Source organism: Myotis yumanensis, unplaced genomic scaffold (genome assembly GCF_028538775.1).
Source record: "Myotis yumanensis isolate MYYU_CA2020_CCGP unplaced genomic scaffold, mMyoYum1.0.hap1 SCAF_3, whole genome shotgun sequence".
Taxonomy (NCBI): Eukaryota; Metazoa; Chordata; class Mammalia; order Chiroptera; family Vespertilionidae; genus Myotis; species Myotis yumanensis.
Genome location: NW_027223754.1, coordinates 175,689,858 through 175,710,434, shown reverse-complemented (window position 1 = coordinate 175,710,434; position 20,577 = coordinate 175,689,858). Strand labels below are relative to the sequence as shown.

Below are 20,577 nucleotides of genomic sequence, written 5' to 3'. Positions count from 1 at the left end.
TTTTTTACAGAAAGGAAGGGAGAGGGATAGAGAGTTAGAAACATCGATGAGAGAGAAACATCGATCAACTGCCTCCTGCACACTCCCCACTGGGGATGTACCCACAACCAAGGTACATGCCTTTGACCAGAATTGAACCTGGGACCCTTGAGTCCACAGGCCAATGCTCTATCCACTGAGCTAAACCGGTTAGGGCTACTGGTTTTGTCTTAAAGGTTGAATAAGACTCATATCAAATATATGTGGAAGCCATTTTTTAAAATTCTTTATTGTTTAAAGTATTACATAGAGTATTGCATATGTCTCCTTTTTCTCCCATTGACCTCTCCCTGGCCACCCCCAAGCCCAGCTCATGCCCTCACCGCCCCCCTCAGTGTCTGTGTCCATTGGTTATGCTTATATGCATGCATACAAGTTAGGTGGAAGCCATTTTTAAACTTTAAAGTACTCTAAATATATTATTTTATTGTTGATACTATTATCATTCCTTCTTACCTTGAGTCTTTATGTTCTTGGCAAAAGCTCAGATAGGCTTTAAAGCTTTTTTTAAAAAAAATTTTTACCAGAGGATAGGCTTTTATTGATTTAGAGAGAGAGAGAGAGAGAAAAGGAGAGAGAGATGGAGAGAAACAAAGAGAGAAATGTTGATGTGAGAAACATCAATTGGGAGACCTGTACATGCCCCAACCTGGGATCAAACTGCAGCCTAGGTATGTGCCCTGACCGGAAATCGAACCCACAGCCTTTTGGTGCATGGAATGATACTCCAACCAACTGAGCCACCTGGCCAGGGGTAGGCTTTAAATCTTTTTCCAAGCTGCTTTCGCTTTATTCTTCTATGTATACACTAGAGGCCTGGTGCATGAATTCATACACAGGTGGAGTCTGGCTGGCCTGCTGCAATAGGGGTAGGGTGGGCAGATCAGGGGAGGGGTGGGGGGAGGAGCTGTGGGCAGTTGGCCGGCCTGCCCCCTGGTTGAACTCCCATTTGAACTCTCGGTGGAGGGGACAATTTGCATATTAGTCTTTTATTATATAGGATTCTCCTGCTCCTAGATTTGGAAGCAGACCATGACGTAAGCTTGGCAGTCCTGCTCAGATCCTTTACTGGATTCTATCTGTTTCCTTTTCCCCATCCCCCACCCACCCCAACTCAGGCTCCCTGTCCGGTTGTTCTGGGGGTAAGAGAACAGAGCAGAGAGAGAAGACTGAGCTGAGTCTCCCCACCCCTGCCCCCAGCTATGAGAGCGCAGGCCTGGATAAAAAGGACCGAGGTTCCAGTGAGGGACAGGGCCTCTTTCCAAGGCACAGAGGCTACCTCAGCGTGGCCACTGATTTGTTCAGATCTGGACAGTGTGCAGGCCTGGAGCTGGGGGATGCAGTGCCTCCAACTGACTGAGGAGGAAAGGGATATGAGGGCGCTGCCAGGGCTGCACAGTCAGTCATCACCGAGGCCAGCAGCTGCCACCATGCTAAAGAGCACCCGGGGCTTTGTGGGATGCTGAGTTGGTTATGTATGGCCAGGGCCACGCTGTCACCCTTCTGGAACACCATGCCACAAGACCTTCCCCAAACATCACAGCTCACAGCACTCAGCCTAGGGATGGCAGGGCCCGAGCCTGGCGGAAGCCCTCCACATGGATGCGTGCCTGATTCATGAGACCCAAGTCCATTAAAACCGGCTGCCCCTCATCTCCAAGCAGGGTAGTGTATTGGTGGGCCTCAGGTTCCTGTGGGCATAACCCTGGGCATGACTGGCTTCAAGGCCTCTGCAGACACCCAGCAGCAGCTGAAGGGTTTGATCTTCAGTCAGGAAGTTGCCTTTGTCTCTCAGCCTTCCTATCTCACTCCACAGCGTACCCCTCTTGGTTGCAGACTCCATCCCAGGCCTTGGTCAGGGGGCTGCAGGAGGCAACCAATTGCTGTGTCTCTCTCACGCCGATGTTTCTCTCTGCATCTCTAGAATTTTTGTCAATTTGTATTTTTCTCAATGTTTCCCCATGTTTAGATTCCATCTTTTTAGGCAGGAAAATACATACATGATATTGTGTAAGTATTAGAAATTCAAGGTCAGTTGAATCATAAAAAGAATAATTCGCTAATTTCTTAAAGGAAGATTATGTCAAGTCAGAAGCTATGGTGGGTCTGAAATGTTACCCTACTTGCATGGAGGTAGGTAGGTAGGTAGATAGGTAGGTAGGTAGGTAGGTAGGTAGGTTGCAAAAACATCAAGTCTGCATGAGTGGTCAAAGCTTTCACTACTCACAGCGGGGACACCAGGCAGTTACATTGCTGCCTTGTCCATCAGGGGGGCAAGCCTACATGCAAGGGGATCGCACTGTAGGAGAGGGACCCTAAAATGTGGCCCTGACATTTAGATAGGGAGGGATAACCATTCCTCTTTCCCTGGAAGGAGGAAGAGAAGTCTTTGCCTGTAAAGTACCCTCGTCTTCCTTAGGAGCGGAAGGCAAAGAAGCTTGGGTTGTTCCCTTTTGGAAGCTAAATTACAGGTTTTTGTTTTTTTTTTAATCTAAATGATCTAAATTGTAGAAGATAAAAACAGCCTCTTTGGATTACAACCAGGGCTTCCTCCTCGTTTGATGTGCAAGCACCTATGGAGCCAGTCCTCTCAACCCCTCTGGGCTCTGCCTAGGGAGGAGGGAAAGCAGCCCCCTGTCCTGGAATGGAAGGCAGTGATTCCAGGTAAGACAGAGACGTTTTATTGCCCTGTAAGCGGTAGTAAATGGCTCCACTGGAGCAGATGCTCCTGGGAGGCATGCAAGGAAACTTCCTCCTTTCCCCAGCCCATCAATGCCCATGCCCCCCGCAAGCTGGGGCTCTGCAGGAACACAGAAATGCAGGGAACATGGGTTTCCCCACAGACTACAGGGCACACTTTCAGAACGGGTAAAATTTGTCTTTGGTAACATGTGGACATCCTGGCTGCACTCTTCCCTTCCATGTAGTGCATCCTTTCTTTGACCTTTTGCTCTTGTGGCCCTGTCCCCTGTCACTTTAACTGTGGAGTATGGGCCTCTTCCCCAAATGCTCTATGGTACATTACTTTCGTCCCATATCTTCACATTTAAAAGACACATTTAAGATAGCGACTCTTCACTAGCTGCTAGAAGGAAAGCAAACTAACTCAGCATAGCCATTCGTGACTGATGTGCTCTTGATATTGCGGGAGACTCTTTCTCCCCAAGAGTGGCAATGCTTATCCCACGGGGGTGGAGGAATTGAAAAAATGAAACAGGACCAATTTTGTGAAAGCACGTTCATCATTTGTCAGTTACCATATACATGAATGTCAGCTTGTAAAATAGTGATTACTAATACTGCCACACTGAGGCCTGGGTACACAAAGACACTATTTTAATTCATGGCTTGTGTTGCCTTTCCCCGTTCCAGTGCACAGGACTCCGCTTTCCTGCTTCCTGTCTCATGGCCACAGGTGCCTGCGGCTGGCTGCACCTACACACTCCTGTTCCCATATATTCCTGGCAGAAAGAAGGCTGTGAAGTAAAGGGGGAAGAGGGCCAAGTAAGTGTTGTCTTTTTATTCAGAAAGGGACACTATCCTCAGAAACTATTAGCTTCATCTTATGACACTCAATGTGTCACATGCCAGGGAGGATGAGAGTGTATTTTTTTAATTGAGGAAAAGTTACTTCAAATCAACTCAGGGCTCTATTAGGAAGGATTGGGCAGAGGTTGGGGTGGATATTGTTTGATTGGCAACAAGCAAGGTTAGGCCCATATGGCAACTTGACTTCCAGGAGTTGATCCTACAGAACCTGTTGGTGCCCTCACCTAGACCCCTGGGGATCCCCACTATTTTGGCATGCTCATGCCCCCAGCAGTTGTGGGTGCTGCTGGGAATGGCTCCCACCTGTGACCCCAGAGGATTGCCCTGGGGTGATTAGAGCCACCTGAACCAAAAGTGCCTGGAATTATGTGCTGATCCCCCATACCCTCCCCGCCTCTCCTCCTTCCCACCAGAGATCAGTCCATAGCCAGTGACTATCCAGGGATGGGTGTAGGTTGGGGGCGTGTAACCAATGTTCTGCCTGCTGTTTATGCTTCAGAGATCCCTGCAGGGACAGACTGAATCCAGACTTCATCTGAGATTATGCTCTTGCTTCTTCCCCTTCCCTGTCCTGCTTCCCTCACTCTCCTAGGCTTCTCCCGAAAGTGTTCTCCTAATAAATCACGTGCACAAGACTCTCCACCAGAATCTGCTTCTGGCGAGACAGACCTAAGACACACAGTTGTGAGATGGCACAGGGTTATTCATTGCTTCGGGATGTGTGATCGTTCGACTGGAACGGTGAGCCGAGGTTTTTTTCCCTGGGGTCAAAGAATGAGCTCCGAGAACCAGAAGATTTAAGCAAAAGTGTGGAAAGTTTATGACAAGCAGATTCAGACTCCCCAACGGGGAGGGGCCCCAAGGAATGATTGCCAGCAAAGCAAGTCATTCTAGGAGTATATATGTGCTACAAGCCTGCTCCATATCCGTCTATGTCACCACCTGATTGATTCCCTCATTGTTCTTGCCCAGCAACGGACCTGAACTTTCTCTGTTTCTATGTGTTCGTATATCTTGTAACTGCAGGCCCTCCCTTGGTTTCCCATGCCTCCCATTCTGTATTCAAAAACATTTAATTTTTTTCAACATGGTTGGTTTCTGTGATTAGGCTGCTCAAACTGTTGTGCCTGACCCTGTCTATGTTCCACCTGCCTTTGCTTCCCGCTGAACTCTTGCCCTATCTGCCTGCGTTTCAGGCTAACTTCTCTCAATAGCAAAAGACAGTTAACAAGCCAACTGTCCATCAATAACATTCTGGTTAAACAAAGCACAATAATATATATAGTTGAATACTTACCATTATTAAAAAAAAATTCAACTGAGTAGATTTCAAGATCAAATTGGCTTTAATTAAGCAATTAATGAATCAGTCAGCATTCCATCTAGCAACTAGAGTTGTACACATGGAAGGTTTTTATAAGCAGAAAGAGGGTGGAGTGGGTTATGGTCAACCTATGAACCAGGAGGTCACCGTTCGATTCCTGGACTAAGAAGTTAAGAGTGGGTTATTTCAGGCAAGGATCCCTTCCCTAAAAACTGAGGGTCTTATCAGATGGACTACCTCACTAGTGCTATCAGGAAATTCCAGACTGATTGGCTGAGATTGTATTTCTGGGAGAGGCTGAAACTGCAATTAGATCAAGTATTAAATCTAGGTTTGGTATCCTGAACTTTCAGCATGAGTGGTGCCATTATGGGCCTGTGGTTTTTCTGTGTAGCACCACCAGCTGGGCTATTTTATTTTTATTTTTTAAAGAGATTTTTCTTTTAGTATTAAAGGGAGAAAAATAAAGAGAAGGGAGAGCCCGGCTGCTGTGGCTCAGTGGTTGAGCATCGACCTATGAACCAAGAGGTCAAGGTTCAATTTCTGGGCAGGGCATATGCCTGGTTTGTGGACTCCATTCCCAGTGGGGAGTGTGCAGGAGGCAGCTGATCAATGATTCTTTCTCATCATTAATGATTCTATCTCTCTCTCCCTCTTCCTGTCCTCTCTGAAATCAATAAAAATATATTAAAAATAAGTAAATAAATGAGGTAACTTAATTCACAATATAGGTTCCTCTGTGGAAAAAAAAACTGGGGGGTTAAGGGACAGGAGGGAAATTTGAAATCATTTGGATGCATTGCATTTTTTTTTTTAAATAAAATTAACATCAAAAAGTAATGTGAGCCCAAGCTGGTTTGGCTCAGTGGATAGAGCATCGGCCTGGGGACTGAAAGGTCCTGGGTTCAATTCCAGTCAAGGGCACATGCCCAGGTTGTGGGCTCGATCATTGATGTTTCTATCTCTCGCTCCCTCTCCCTCTCTGAAATCAATAAAAATATATTTTTTTAAAAAGTAATGTGGAAAATAAATGTGGACTGAGCAAGTAAATTTGATACTTAAGTGAAAAGTCCCCAGTAACATAAAATTTATTAAATGACTGTAAAAAAGCACTAACAAAAACTGTTTCTTGAGAGATTACTCCATGGCCTATAGCTTCTCCTTTTATATCTATATTTCTCAGTCATCTACACTCTCTGTCATCTCATATTTATTTCTCCACCACTGCAATCCGGCTTTGTCCTCTCCCTCAACTGGATCCTTACCAAAGTTATCAATGACCTCCTGGTCTTTAAATCCAGTGCCTGATTTGTTTGTTTCTTTTCTGTCACCCCAAATCCGTAGATTTATTACAGTTCCATCTTGGCCAGTGGCTGCTTTTCAATCCTCATTTTCTTTGTCTCTCAGCAGCATTCTGTGACATTATGCTCTCCTCGTTTTCTGTCTACATCTATACTCATTTCTTCTTAGTCTCCTTCATCAGGTTATCCCCTTCAGGCAGTCTTTAGATCCACGTTCCTCACGACTCAGACTTACGCTGGCTTTCCTTCTTCCTTCACGCTTCCTTCTTAGGTATGATTATCCACATCCATGGCTGCAGTAACTATCTATGGACAAAGACATGCCCAGTTTTATAAAATCTCATCTGAGCTCCTATTCCCAACTGCATATTTTACCATTTCTACTTGGGTATCCCAGTGAATGGCACCACTATTCACCCAATTTCTTCTTTCAGGAGCCTAGGGATCTTTTTCCTTTATTGCTCATATCTAATCAATTACAAAAGTAATCAAGTTTGACTTTTAAGTATCTCTCTAATATGTTCATTTCCTTCTGTCTATACCATTGCCACCTCTTCTAGCTGCTTCATAGTGTTTCACCTGGATTAGTGCCAAAGCCTTTTACTTTCCTGTCTGCTTTCACTCTTGTTTTCCTCTATTGTGTTTAAAACGCTGTACACAGAATAATCTTTTCAGCATATAAATGTAAATGTAACTCCCTTCAATAAAACTTTGCAACAGGTTTTCAATGCATCCTATATAATAAAAAGCTAATATGCAAATGGACCAAACGATGGAGCGACCAATAGCTATGATGCACACTGACCACCAGGGGGCAGATGCTCAATGCAGGAGCTGCCCCCTGGTAGTCAGTGCACTCCACAGGGGGAGTGCCGCTCAGCCAGAAGCTGGGCTCACGGCTGGCAAGCGCAGTGGCCGTGGCAGGAGCCTCTCCCGCCTCCATGGCAGTGCTAAAGATGTCTGACTGTCAGTTTAGGCATGCTCCCTGGGGAGCTCCTGGGCTGAGGGACCTCCCCTGAGTGCACAGGTTTCATACACCGGGCCTCTAGTTTCAAATAAAATCCGAATTTCTCACCCAAGGATATATTTCTATTGATCTTCTAGAGAGAGTGGGAGAGAGAGGGAAAGACAGAGAGAAACATCGGTGTGAGAGAAACACATTGATTGATTGCCTCCTACACACGCCTTGACCAGGGCCCAGGCCAGGGAGGAGCCTGCAATCAAGGTATGTGCCCTTGACTGGAATCAAACCCAGATCCTTTGGTCAACAGACTGATGCTCTATCCACTGAGCAAAACTGGCTAAGGCCCCATAGTACTTTATATTACAGAAGAAACTATTTATTTTCTTCTCAGCATTTAATACAATATGTAATTATGCCCACTTATACATGCATATACATATTTACAATTATAGATTAAATATGTAACTATTTGTGAGTTTGTTTACTTCAATCTCTAACACCTACCTCTACCCCAAATGTCAGCTCCATTAGGGTAGGGACCTTGTTGTCTTACTCACTAGTGCAGTGGTCGGCAAACTCATTAGTCAACAGAGCCAAATATCAACAGTACTTCTTCAAAATAGACTCGCCCAGGCCAAAAACTGACTTCTGTGCATGGGCCACGGAGTTTCAATCGCACCAAACGTGTTCCCACATGTGGTATTTTGTGGAAGAGCCACACTCAAGGGGCCAAAGAACCGCATGTGGCTCGCGAGCCGCAGTTTGCCGACCACTAGTGACTAGTGTATGCCTTTTAGCTAGAACAATGCCTAGTACAGTAAGGAATTAATAAACATTTGTTAAAAGACTTTCACATCACTCTTCCTATGTTTTGCTGCTAGGCTTCATTTGAATTCTTAAAAAACACTATGCAACTTTCTCCCTCAGTACCTTAGCATGCTTATTTGTTCTTCCTAGAAATTTCCCTGACACCATTTATTTAGTTAACAGCTAACTATTTTTTAGGTCTACACTTTTCAGGTATAAATGTAACTTCCAGCTTTATTCTCCCTGATATTCTAGACAAGATGAATAAGATAATCTCCTAATATCCATATTATTCCTTCATAGAACTTCTCTGTTCAGTTTTTAGTTGGGAATATTGCATTGTATGGTTGTTAAAGTCAAATGATTTCTAAATTTATATGCCACCAAGAAATAGTGAATTCACCATTACTGAACATGTTTAAATAGAGAGGGAATGACTAGTTAGTAGAGACATTATAAAGGCAACATATATGTGGGTTGGAATAGATGTATTTGAGGGGTTCGAGGATCAACCCAAGTCTGATGATTTGCCAGAAGACTCAGTAGCGGTTTAAAGTCACAGCTAAAGTTTTCTCCAGCATAGGCTACAGAGCAAAATCAATAAGAAAAAGCATGCATCAGGTGGTATAGACATCCAACACATATTCTGAATCCTATCTCATCTGAAACCACACAGGACATGCTTTCTCTCTAAAAGCAAAATACAGGGGCATATGTAGAATGTCTCTGCTCCGAAAATCCTATTTGGGAGTCATGGTATATGGCTTTATGGGGGACTGGTCATATGGACATGTCCTACTATGCTACCACAGATAGCAACCAAAACTCAGCACCTCAACTATGAAACCTTGTGTACATCATCAAATTGGATTTTGTGCTAAGCAAATTGACAAGCTGGTATGGCACTGCACATTGCTCCAGGTGTACACCATAAATCATGAATCAGTTAATTACATAAAGAATATTCTCACCCTAACTGGTTTGGCTCAGTGGCTAGAGTGTTGGCCTGCAGACCGAAAGGTCCCAGGTTCGATTCCAGTCAAGGGCATGTACCTTGGTTGTGGGCACATCCCCAGTAGGAGGTGTGCAGGAGGCAGCTGATCGATGTTTCTAACTCTCTATCCCTCTCCCTTTCTCTCTATAAAAAATCAATAAAATATATATTTTTTTAAAAAGAATATTCTCAGGACCACATTCCTTCAGGTTGGCCAAGGGTCTGTCATGGTTTCAGATGGCCTTGGAGATGTGAGAACTTAGCAACTAGACCTGCTGATTGACTTACTTCACAGATGGTATCTTAAAGACAGTTATCATTCAAGAATATTATTTATGGGAAAACCAAGATGGCGGCATAGGTAAACACCAGAAATTGCTGCCTCGCACAACAACTTCAAAAATACAACTAAAAGACAAAACGGACATCATCCAGAACCACAGGAAGGCTGGCTGAGTGGAAATTCTACAACTAGAAGGAAAGAGAAAAGCACACTGAGACTCAGAGGAGGTGCGGAAGTAAAGTGCAGAGGTACGGAGGTGCACATGGAAAGGGCTGGCAACTGAGGACACAGTTGTATTTTCAATCGGGAGCGAGTCTGAAGCTCCTGACTGCTCTGAACTCCAGTTCCAGGTGAGTCTCTGGGGACCCAGACTCATACGGGGAGAAACTGGACTGTCTGGCATCAGTCAGAACTCGAGGGTGGCTTTCTCTCAGAGGTGCTTGCAGCAATTACCAGGACACTGAGACACGGGGCCTCTTAGGGTAGGACTGAGGAGCAGCCATAGCTGCTTGCTCCTCCCTGTTGATCCCCTGAGACCCCACCCCACCCAAGCTGTGCGAAGAGGCTTTTGCATATGAAAGGCCTGGCCCTTTGCAATCTGAAAATTACCTAACAAAGTGCAGCTGGGTCAGAGAGACCCAGAACCTCCAAAAAAAAGACCCAAGTCCCCACAGCAGCTTGCATTGCTTCACAGCTGGGCCTCATCTGGGCACCTCCAAACCCCAAACAAAGAAGAGGAATCTGCAGATCTCTCCATAGCTCCTGCTGGGTAGCCTCAATTAGCACCTCCTTAGAGATCCAAGAGCCAGTGTACCCAGTGGTCAGAGTGGACCATCCAGATTACAACTCCTCAGATCCATAAGGGACACACTCAGGGGGCAGACTCAGTGAGCACCAAAGCCCCACTGAAGCAAGTCTTGCCCCAGAAAGGTGTCTCCAGCACAGAAGTTCTCCCACTGCAGACACAGCTGATTCTCACAGCCAATTGGCCTGGAGATCAATTCCTCCCTGTGATACCTACAACAATCAAGGCTTAACTACAACAAGACTGAGCACAAAGCCCACAAAAGGGTGCACCAAGAGTGTCTACCTCAGGTAATTGGGGAGGCTAAGCTACTGGGCTCTATAGGACACCTAGCACAGAAAGCCACTCTGTCAACACAGGGAAGCATAAAAAATGCGGAGACAAAGAAACAGGTCACAAATGACAGAAATGGAGGAAAGCAAACTACTGGATATAGAGTTCAAAACCACGGTTATTAGGTTTTTCAAGAATTTTCTAGAAATTGCTGATAAATTTAGTGAGACCCTCAAGAAATCTAGTGAGACCCTCAAGGTTATGAAAAAGGACCAACTAGAAATTAAGCATACACTGACTGAAATAAAGGATATTATGCAGAGTTCTAATAGCAGATTAGAGGATCACAAGAATCAAGTCAAAGATTTGAAATACAAAGAAGCAAAAAACACCCAACCGGAAAAACAAAAAGAAAAAAGAATCCAAAAATATGAAGATAGTGTAAGGAGCCTCTGGGACAACTTCTAGCGTACCAACATCCGAATTATGGGGGTGCCAGAAAAAGAGAGAGAGCAAGATATTGAAAACCTATTTGAAGAAATAATGACAGAAAACTTCCCCTACCTGCTCAAAGAAATAAACTGACAAGTCCAGGAAGCGCAGAGAACCCCAAAGAAAAGGAATCCAAAGAGGACCACACCAAGACACATCATAATTAAAATGCCAAGAGCAAAAGACAAAGAGAGAATCTTAAAAGCAGCAAGAGAAAAACAGTCAGTTACCTACAAGGGAGTACCCATACGACTGTCAGCTAATTTCTCGACAGAAACGATGCAGGCCAGAAGGGAGTGGCAAGAAATATTCAAAGTGATGAATAGCAAGAACCTACAACCAAGATTACTTTACCCAGCAAAGCTATCATTCAGAATTGAAGGTCAGATAAAGAGCTTCACAGATAAGAAAAAGCTAAAGGAGTTCATCACCACCAAACCAGTATTATATGAAATGCTAAAAGGTATCCTTTAAGAAGAGGAAGGAGAAGAAAATGGTAAAGATACAAATTATGAACAACAAATACACATCTATCAACAAGTGAATCTAAAAATCAAGTGAATAAATAATCTGATGAACAGAATAAACTGGTGAATATAATAGAATCAGGGGCATAGAAAAGGAGTGGACTGACTATTCTCGGTGGGGAAAGGGGTGTGGTGGGTGCGGGAGGAGACTGGACAAAAATCATACATACACCTATGGATAAGGACAGTGCGGGTTGGGGGAGGGGGAGAGTAAGGGCAGAGGGTGGGTTGGGAACCGGGTGGAGGGGAGCTATGGAGAGAAAAAAGAGGAACAACTGTAATAATCTGAACAATAAAGATTTAATTTAAAAAAAGAATATTATTTATAAACAAGATTTATACACTAAAATTCAATATGCCCAAAGAATTGAGAAGAAATTTATTGAGAAAACTAAGTCTGTAAAGAAAATAATAAGGAAGTGAACAGAACCAGTCATGAAAAGTACCACATGAATAACAAAGATGACAAAGCAATTTTAACCTATTTGCTTAGGGAAAAGAGTGGTAAGTAGAACTTAAGATATTAATAATGAGGTGTTTATTTTTAATTAAAAATGACATATCAAGTCTATTCATCTCGTAGAGCAGGGGTCCTCAAACTTTTTAAACAGGGGCCCAGTTCACTGTCCCTCAGACCGTTGGAGGGCCGGACTATAGTTTAAAAAAAAAACTATGAACAAATTCCTATGCACACTGCACATATCTTATTTTGAAGTAAAAAAACAAAACAAGAACATATACAATATTGGTATTTGCATGTGGCCCACGGGCCGTAGTTTGAGGACCCCTGTCCTAGAGCAAGAAGGTTAACTTCTCTCTTGGGATGAACTGAGAGATGACCCAATAGGAGCCCAGTATTGAGGCATTCAGGACTAAGAAAAATGAGGATACAATCAGTGCCATAAGGGGGAAACAGAGATTAAAGATATTAGAAAGCTAACTTTGGGTCAGATATCAAGATCACACTGACCCTTTTAGGAAAGGGAAGTTCAAACAGCTGAGAGTAGAACTACAATGTAGTTGAGGAAGTAAAAATGCTTAGTAGAGAAAAATAGAAGCAGAAAGGGAAATGGGCTCACAGGATTGCTTTTTATGTTTCTTCCCTTTTCTTCTTCCTCTTTCTCTCAACAAATACTATATAATAAGCAGTAAGAACACTCATAAGTGCTTATTATATGAGCAAGTGATCTCCAAGTAAGGCTGGGTCATATGTGTCTAGATGTTTTCGTAATGTGTGTAAAACCCCTCAGTTTGCTGAATTTGTGCCAAGGGATCTTAAAGGAAAGGACATTTATTGGGACAATAGTTTAATATGTAACTTTGGGGAGGCCTGGATGTTTGGCTTTTGACTCTTGGCCCATATAAGGGCAGTGGAAGGTAATGATGTGCTGTTTAAAATCTGAATCTCCACTGGTTAACCCCAAAGTTAGTTTCTTTGCTGATGGTTTTTGACAAGCCTAACCAATTAGATCACATGACTTGATTATGTGACCAGAGGGACAAAATCCCTTCTAGAAACTTCTGCTTTTGCCTCTTCTGAAGCCAAGATTCTCTGCACATGTCTTGACGGTTCAATCAAGTGATGAAGCCCCATTCCACCATGAGTGAGGACCCTGGGTAGCATGTGTTTATTATTGTTTTAAGCTTCTAATTTTGGAGGTAATTTTCTATGCAGTAATAAATAGCTCATTAGTCAAGGTATAAGTTGCTCATTTGGGTATCTGAATAAAATAAGGTTCAATAGTTCCTTTATGTTGTGTTTCAGAGAACATTTTTACAGCTCCCTACCCCCACAGTTCACACACCATACACATTTTGGGATGGGTGAGAGGTACGCCTTGTTTTGTATATTGGGAGAAGAATGAACGGAATACTAGCTGATCGTAGACATATTCCCAGGCAGATCAGTTTTATGAGAGTACAATGGAAGTTGAGACTCAGATATTGGTTCCTTTAAAGCAATTTGTTCTCATTATTTCACATTCTCACCAACACTTGCTATTATCAGATTGAAAACTTTTTTCAAAAACAGAGGCTTGAGATTCCAAAATGGCAGCAGAGTAAGTGGCTGTAAGTGGATGCTACACTGACAGGCTCCCAGGACCAAACTGGAATTACAACTAAAACAGAGAAAAACCATCCTGAATAATCAACTAAAAACTAGCTGGAGCCAAACCGGTTTGGCTCAGTGGATAGAGCGTCGGCCTTCGGACTGAAGGGTCCCAGGTTCGATTCCGGTCAAGGGCATGTACCTTGGTTGCAGGCACATCCTCAGTGGGAGGTGTGCAGGAGGCAGCTGGTCGATGTTTCTCTCTCATCGATGTTTTTGACTCTCTATCCCTCTCCCTTCCTCTCTGTGAAAAATCAATAAAATATATTAAAAAAAAAAAAAAAAACTAGCTGGAGAGAACCCTGATAATCAAGGATGGAAAGTGGAGACTGCATAGAGACTGGTAGGAAGGGTGGAAGCGCGAAAGGGCTGGACAGGCCCCACAGACAGCAGCTGAAGTTCTGGAGGGATATCTCAGCTGTGGGAGGTTCCCACTAAGAACTCTGGGAATAAACCCCAAACTGGGCTTCTTAGCCCAGAGCATCAGAACTCAGAAAGGTGCCCAGAGAACATCTGGCTGTGAAAAACAGCAGGAGGGCTATCTTCCAGGGAGAGACTAGAAATGCAGGCACCCTCTTAAGGGCCAACACACAAAAGTTTGTGTGCAGCCACTTGCCTTGGGCTCTGGCAGAGGGAGGGCAGAATGATCTGGAGCTGTGTAAGCAGAAGCTAGATTTGAAGGCTCTGGGGTAAGACCTTAGAAGGCAGCCACCCTGGTTTCCTGTGCTGAGTCATTGCCTCAGGCTGTGGAAGTCATCTTTCTCAAACAGAACTTTGTTATCCAAGTGATTTTTGCCTGGAGGGGAGGCAGTTGCCCCACCCTATTATAAAACCCCTTGCCCCACACTGTGAAGTTTGAGGCCCATTAAGAGACTGAGAATAACAATCAGCCTGCAGGCAGAAGCAATTGCCCCACCCTGTTGGAAAACCTCTTGCTCCACCCTGTGGTCGATAGCCTGAAGCTAATCAAGACTGCATACAATCAGAATGCAGGTAGAGGCAGGTCTCTAGAAACTTTGAGTCTTTTCCTACTCAAATTTGGGGCCTGAGGCTAGGAAAAGCAGATCCTGGTTCACATCTTGGTTCTTTTCAAAGGCACCCAGCCCCAGCAGAGGGAGCCACAAAGTGGTGGATTGCTGATAGCTCCAAACGAGGTACATAGGGCCAGTCAAAAACAACATCCATTGAATTTTAGAGAGTGGCAGAGAGAGGGAAAGACAGAGAGAAACACTGATGTGAGAGAAATATCAGGAGCCCTCACCAGGGCCTGGGCTGGGAAGGAACCCACAACCAAGGTATATGCCCTTGATTAGAATTGAACCCAGGACCCTTTGGTCCAAGGGCCAACACTCTATCCATTGAGCCAAACTGGCTAGGGCTAGATATTTTTTTAAAAAGAAAAAAATATTTTATTTTTTCAAATTCAGTGCCTAAGAAATGCTATCTTGTGTCTTTAATTTTTACTCTTTCATTTGTAATGACATTAAACATTTTTTCATATATTTACTATGGTTCCTATTAAAAAACCTTTTGCCCATTATTTTATTTATTTATTTATAGAATTTTTGTGAGTTTATTTGAGTAAAATTGACATATGCTGGGGGGGCGGGGAGGGCAGTTTCTTAAATCCTCTACCTTATTTATGTACTTATTTTTGCAGTAATTCTTTATATATCCTGGATATTACTCCTTTCAGTTACATGATTTAGAGATTTTATTTTTACTTACTCTATGGTGTCTCTTGATAAATAGATGTTCTTCATTTTGATGTTGTTCAATTTGTCAATCTTTTGCCAAATGTTTTTTTATGCATTTTTAAATAGCATTTGCCTAATTTGAAACCTTAAAATGTTTTGTCTTCCAAGTGTTTTATAATTTTGTCTTTCATATTTGGGGCTTTAATTTACCTAGAACTCTCTTGTTTCAGCAACACTGACTCAAAAGCCATCTACCGATCTGTAGTGCCATTCTATCATAAGTCATGTTTCTATATACACAAGGAACTTTTTTTCTCAGCTCTCATTTATGTTCCACTGATCCATTATTTAAAAATCTACAGCTAATAATATACTTTTAAAAACAGTAATGGATTGTGATTTGCCTTTTGTTCTTCAATAATAATTTTAGAATCAGTTGGTTAAGTCATGATTTAATCTTGGGAGATTTTAGAGATATTGGCTCTTATCCAAAAAAAAAAAAAATGGTGTCTCTACTTCTTTAGGTTTTCTTTAATGTATCTCAATAAGCTTTTATAATTTTTTCCAAAAAGAAATTGTACCCTTTTGTTAGATTTATTTCTAAACACTTGAAATTTCTTGTAAAATGTGCTGTTTTAGGTGTATTTTCCCCAAGTTTTCTTTTTTATTAATACATTTTTTATTAATCCCCAACTTTTCAAAAAACCTTTTAAACACACAGGAAAATTAAAATAATACAATGGATAGCTATATGACCTAGACCTGGACTTAATCACTGTTAATGATGTCATATTTGTTTTAATGTTCGTGTGTGTAATTTTTTGTTGTCTTTTTTTTTTTTTAATTGTTACTCAAGGATATTTTTTCCATTGATTTCTAGAGAGAGTGGGAAGGGAGAGAGAGAGAGAGAGAGAGAAACATTGATGTGAGAAAGACACATCAACTGATTGTCTTCCATATGTACCCCCACCAGGTCTGGGAAACTTGCAACTGAGGTACGTACGTGCCCTTGACCTGCAATCAAATCTGGGACCCTATGGTCCGCAGGCTGATGCTCTAACCACTGAGAAAAATTGGCCAGGGCTTGTGTCATTTTCACAAACTTTGCAAGTGTTGTAGTAAAAAGTGATGGAGTCATCATTTAAAACTAGGGAATCTACACCACCTGGAATGACTCAGTTGTTGAGTGTTTATCTATGAACCAAGAGGTCATGGTTTGATTCCCATTCAGGGCACATGCCCAGGTTGCGGGCTTGATCCCCGCTGAGGGGTGTGCAGGAGGCAGCCGATTGATTGATCATTCTCTCTTATCATTGATGTCTCTATCTCCCTCTCCCTTCTCTGAAATATATTTTTTAAAAAAACAACAACTAGGGAATCTATTTTAAGGTCATCTCAAGACATTCTAAGCTCACCTTATATTTTTTGACCAAGTGTTCCCAATTACCCATTTTTTCCCCCTTTGGTTTGTCTAGATCAAACTTTAGTCAGATTTATTTTTCTCCTACTGCCCCCTGAACTCTGCTTGGCCCCAAATCTCAGCAGTCACATATACAAGAAAGTGAAACATGCCCCCTTATCAGCTTTTCCTGGGAATTGGTTGACAAGAGCCAGACCCTTTTCCTGTCAGGTCCCCACTGATCCTTTCTTTTGTTTATTCAGCTTCCCCTTTATCAGATTCTGCTCATCTGTTTCCCTTCCTTTAAGATAAACCTTTTTTCTGTTTGAAATTTAAATGCTTGCGGATTCCTGAGATCAGTGTATCTCCCTATTGCAATAGTCTTTCTTTCTAATTAAGTCTCTCCTGAAGTCTAGCTTTGTTTTTATTTGACATCTCCCTGCCCCACACTTGGAACCAGCCATTTTTCCCTTAAAAAGGAAATTATTCTATTTAATGTATTTATGTGTGTGTTTATGCTTTTTTAAAAATCTAACCATTAGAAAGTAAGTCCCAGATACCATGACACTTCACCTCTAAATATCTCAGCAATTACAGGTATCTTTTACAAGAGTCTACTCATAAACACAATCTGTTATCCCACCCGAGAAATTAATTATAATTCTATACCATCTAATATCTAGTCCAGAGATTTTCAGACTTTTTCATCTCATGACACACAAACTAATTACTAAAATCCTGTGGCACACACAAAAATATATTTTTGCCGATATATTGACAAAAAATAGGCCCCCAAAAAAGGTAAGTGACAAAACCATGACAAAAAATAGGTATAATTTTTATTGATTTGCCAAAAAAATAATAATAATAGTAATAACCTACCCTTTTAACCCAAAGTGACTTTTTAAAAAATCAAGTGCCACACAGGCCCAATGAGTTTGGATTGAGGGTCCAGAAGGGAAAAGCTCCGTGTGCCTCTGAGTCTGCGTGAGCCAGAAGAGTTGTGCACACAGATTAGCAGGCAAGGTCTGAGCCTTGGCAGCATTTTTTTTTTTTTTTTACTTTTGTGTCATCATGTTATTATTATTATTATTATTATTAATCTTTATTGTTGAAAGTATTACATATGTTCCCTTTCATGGCAGCATTTTTATTTCAAATTTCGATAACTGTGAAACAGAATTTTTGGACTGAAACCTGGATTCTTTGTCCACCAGAATCGAAGAATGAATCCGTGGACAGAATGTGGTATAGCAAAGGTGGAGATTTATTGAAGAACAAGTACAGACTCCCTCGTGGGGAGTGGGAAAGAGTCCCACAGAGCGGACTCCCACAGGGGAGGAGGAAAGGGTCCCACTGAGTTCCTTTTCCCTATGGCTTATAAAGGCTGCAGATCCTGGTGCCTTGATATCCCCTCTGATTGGTCACTATTCCCTTAGACTGGTTACTATAGTAACTCCTGGGTCAAAGGTTGAACCTCACATGGGACATGTGAGGTTCTCCCCCACTCCTTCTTTATTGTTTTCCTATTCCCTTTGGGCTTCCTTCCCTTTATTTTATAAATATAGACCTTTTGCTGTCCCCAGCTCCCTCATTCTATGGAAATGTACCTGTTGCAGCTTTTCAGCTTCCCTATTCTATGGAAATATACCTTCTGCTGCTCTGCAGCCCTGTGCTTCCTCCATGGTCTCCTTAATTTCTAAAATTTCCTAAACCTGTCCTATTTTATCCCTAAAATTCTTGTTTCAACTGTATGTGTTGAAAACCAAAATGACATCTTTCTGAAGCTTGTCCATAAAAACAGATGTCTTTTATAGTGGAAAATCATGTGGGGGAAAATCATCTATTTTGATGCAGCATTTGATCATGATAAAACACTTCACTCTTCATAAGGCACGGAGTGAATGAGGTCTGGGCTAGGTAGAAAAAAGGTCAATCCTGTTTTTGTTTTCTTTTAGAATCATTGCCTTTTACCACCTTTTAACCATCTGATATCTACTGTAGACACACTATCATAGTACACATAGTTAAGTTCTGCACTTGTCTCATTCTAATGTGAAGATTTGCTTCTGGTTTTTCTACAGGCTGTCTCTCTCATTCCTCATAGTCCCACTGTGCAGGTGCTATTGTTGCTCTTATCAATATTTTCAGAAATGTTATTCAGCCTGCACTTAGATGTCATGTGTCCCCTTTGTCTTTCAAATTCCCAAGTTTCCCCTCTGGCTGCCTCCTTTCTCCCTTACCCCAGGAAGTCTTATTGGAGACCTCTTTACCCCTACCTGTTTGATTGTATACTTTAAATAATTTAACTATCCATTATTAAAAAGCTTTATCATTTTCATAATGGGTTGTTAATTTCGTGGGGTTTTTTGTTTAGATAGGGCTGGGCAAGGAAAAAGACAATAAAGACAACCACATTTAACAGTGCAGTTGAGTTGTGTGTGTAATCATTAGACTGTCCTTTGCAAGCAGCACTTATAACAACTTTCACTGGTTCTACATATGAAGTGTACCTTCTTGGTCGTACACAAGGTCTCAGCATATACTTACTTGTTCTTGTGCTCTTCCTGTGCCTCAAAAGTATTTTATCCTTGATTGTGCTGTTTGAGTGGAGCCAACCAATTAATGTTTCTTTCTCTCTCCCTTTCTCTTTCTCTAAAATAGCTTTTTCAAAAACATGTCCTCAGAGAACATAGCAGGTACTCAATAAACATTTGTTGAATACATAATTCTTCTTTCATTTAAGAAATGGTATTACCACAACTCCCTGTGAAGATAATCTAGTTTCTGATTGTTGTTTCCTCATAGTTACTTTTCTAAGAATAATTTTGAGCAAAACGAAATTTCTAGTCAACATTTATATAGAAACATCACCAAATATTTTTGTATGGTAGACATATCTACCAGAGCTAGCATGGACATTGCTCTCCTGCAGTTGGGATGATTTGAGATGATAGCAGATATGTCCCCATGAAGAAGCCCATCAGTAGTGGGAGAGAACATTGCTTATTGACAGAGAAAAGCAGAATAGAGTCATGGAAGGAAAAAGAAATAGAAAGGATGTTTGCAAGAGCAATTGCAAATAGTAATACTGGTTGAGTTCTTGGATTATGAAGTATCTGAAACTAGATCTACCAATGGGATTTCCAGTGTACTAAACCAAGCATGTCAAACTCGTGGCCCGAGTATTTTTGCGGCCCAGCTAATATAACGGTATGTAAGAAATGTTTTAATAAACATTTCATAACTTAATTTTTACAATATCCTGTTACACATAATTATTAATAATGAACTATAATATTTGCTAATGACTGATTACTATAATCGTGTTGCATTCATTTCCCTTACTCGCCTTATACGCAGGCACACCATTTCTCTTCACTAATACTAGCAGTGACTATTTTAGCAGCCAATTGCCACATCATTAGTCTTGGACTGACTTGTTTGGTGTGCGCAACAGAGAAATATTTCACTTTCAGAGAAATATTTTGTTTCAGAAAACCAGAAAAATAGGTTTATTTGCGTTACATTTATTAATTTGTGCAGTTATTCAGTGTCTGGTAAGTTAATGTTCAAAAAAAATATTAATTTTTATTAAAATGTTCTATTATTTTATGTTAAAAATTACTCATTTATTTCAGCCCTTTGTATTCAGCATGTCTCTATCGAAATAAACCTGTTTCTATGAAAATTGAAGCTTTTGTTTTTTTGTGGCCCACATAAACTTAAACCTTGTTTATTTGGCCTGTTGTTAGCCTTTGAGTTTGACATGCATGTACTAAACCAATACATTGTCCTTGTAATTAAACTAGTTTGACTTGGATTTCTGTCATTTGCAACTAAAAAATCCCAATAAATACAGTTTTACACTTTATGTGGGAAGTTCTTTGAAGTGAGCTTGAAAGTATTTTAGCAACATACAAGTTAAACAATACATTTGTAGTCAAATACTCAGTATTTGTAATACTGAGCAAAACATAAGGGTTTATATTTGTTCACAAACGTGGCTGTCT

At 41.6% G+C, this 20,577-nt stretch overlaps 1 pseudogene; it reads right to left on the bottom strand.

The window, feature by feature from the left end:
• Nucleotides 1–1,340: 1,340 nt before the first annotated feature.
• Nucleotides 1,341–1,882, bottom strand: LOC139006458 (serine/threonine-protein kinase 16 pseudogene; annotated as a pseudogene).
• Nucleotides 1,883–20,577: the final 18,695 nt, after the last annotated feature.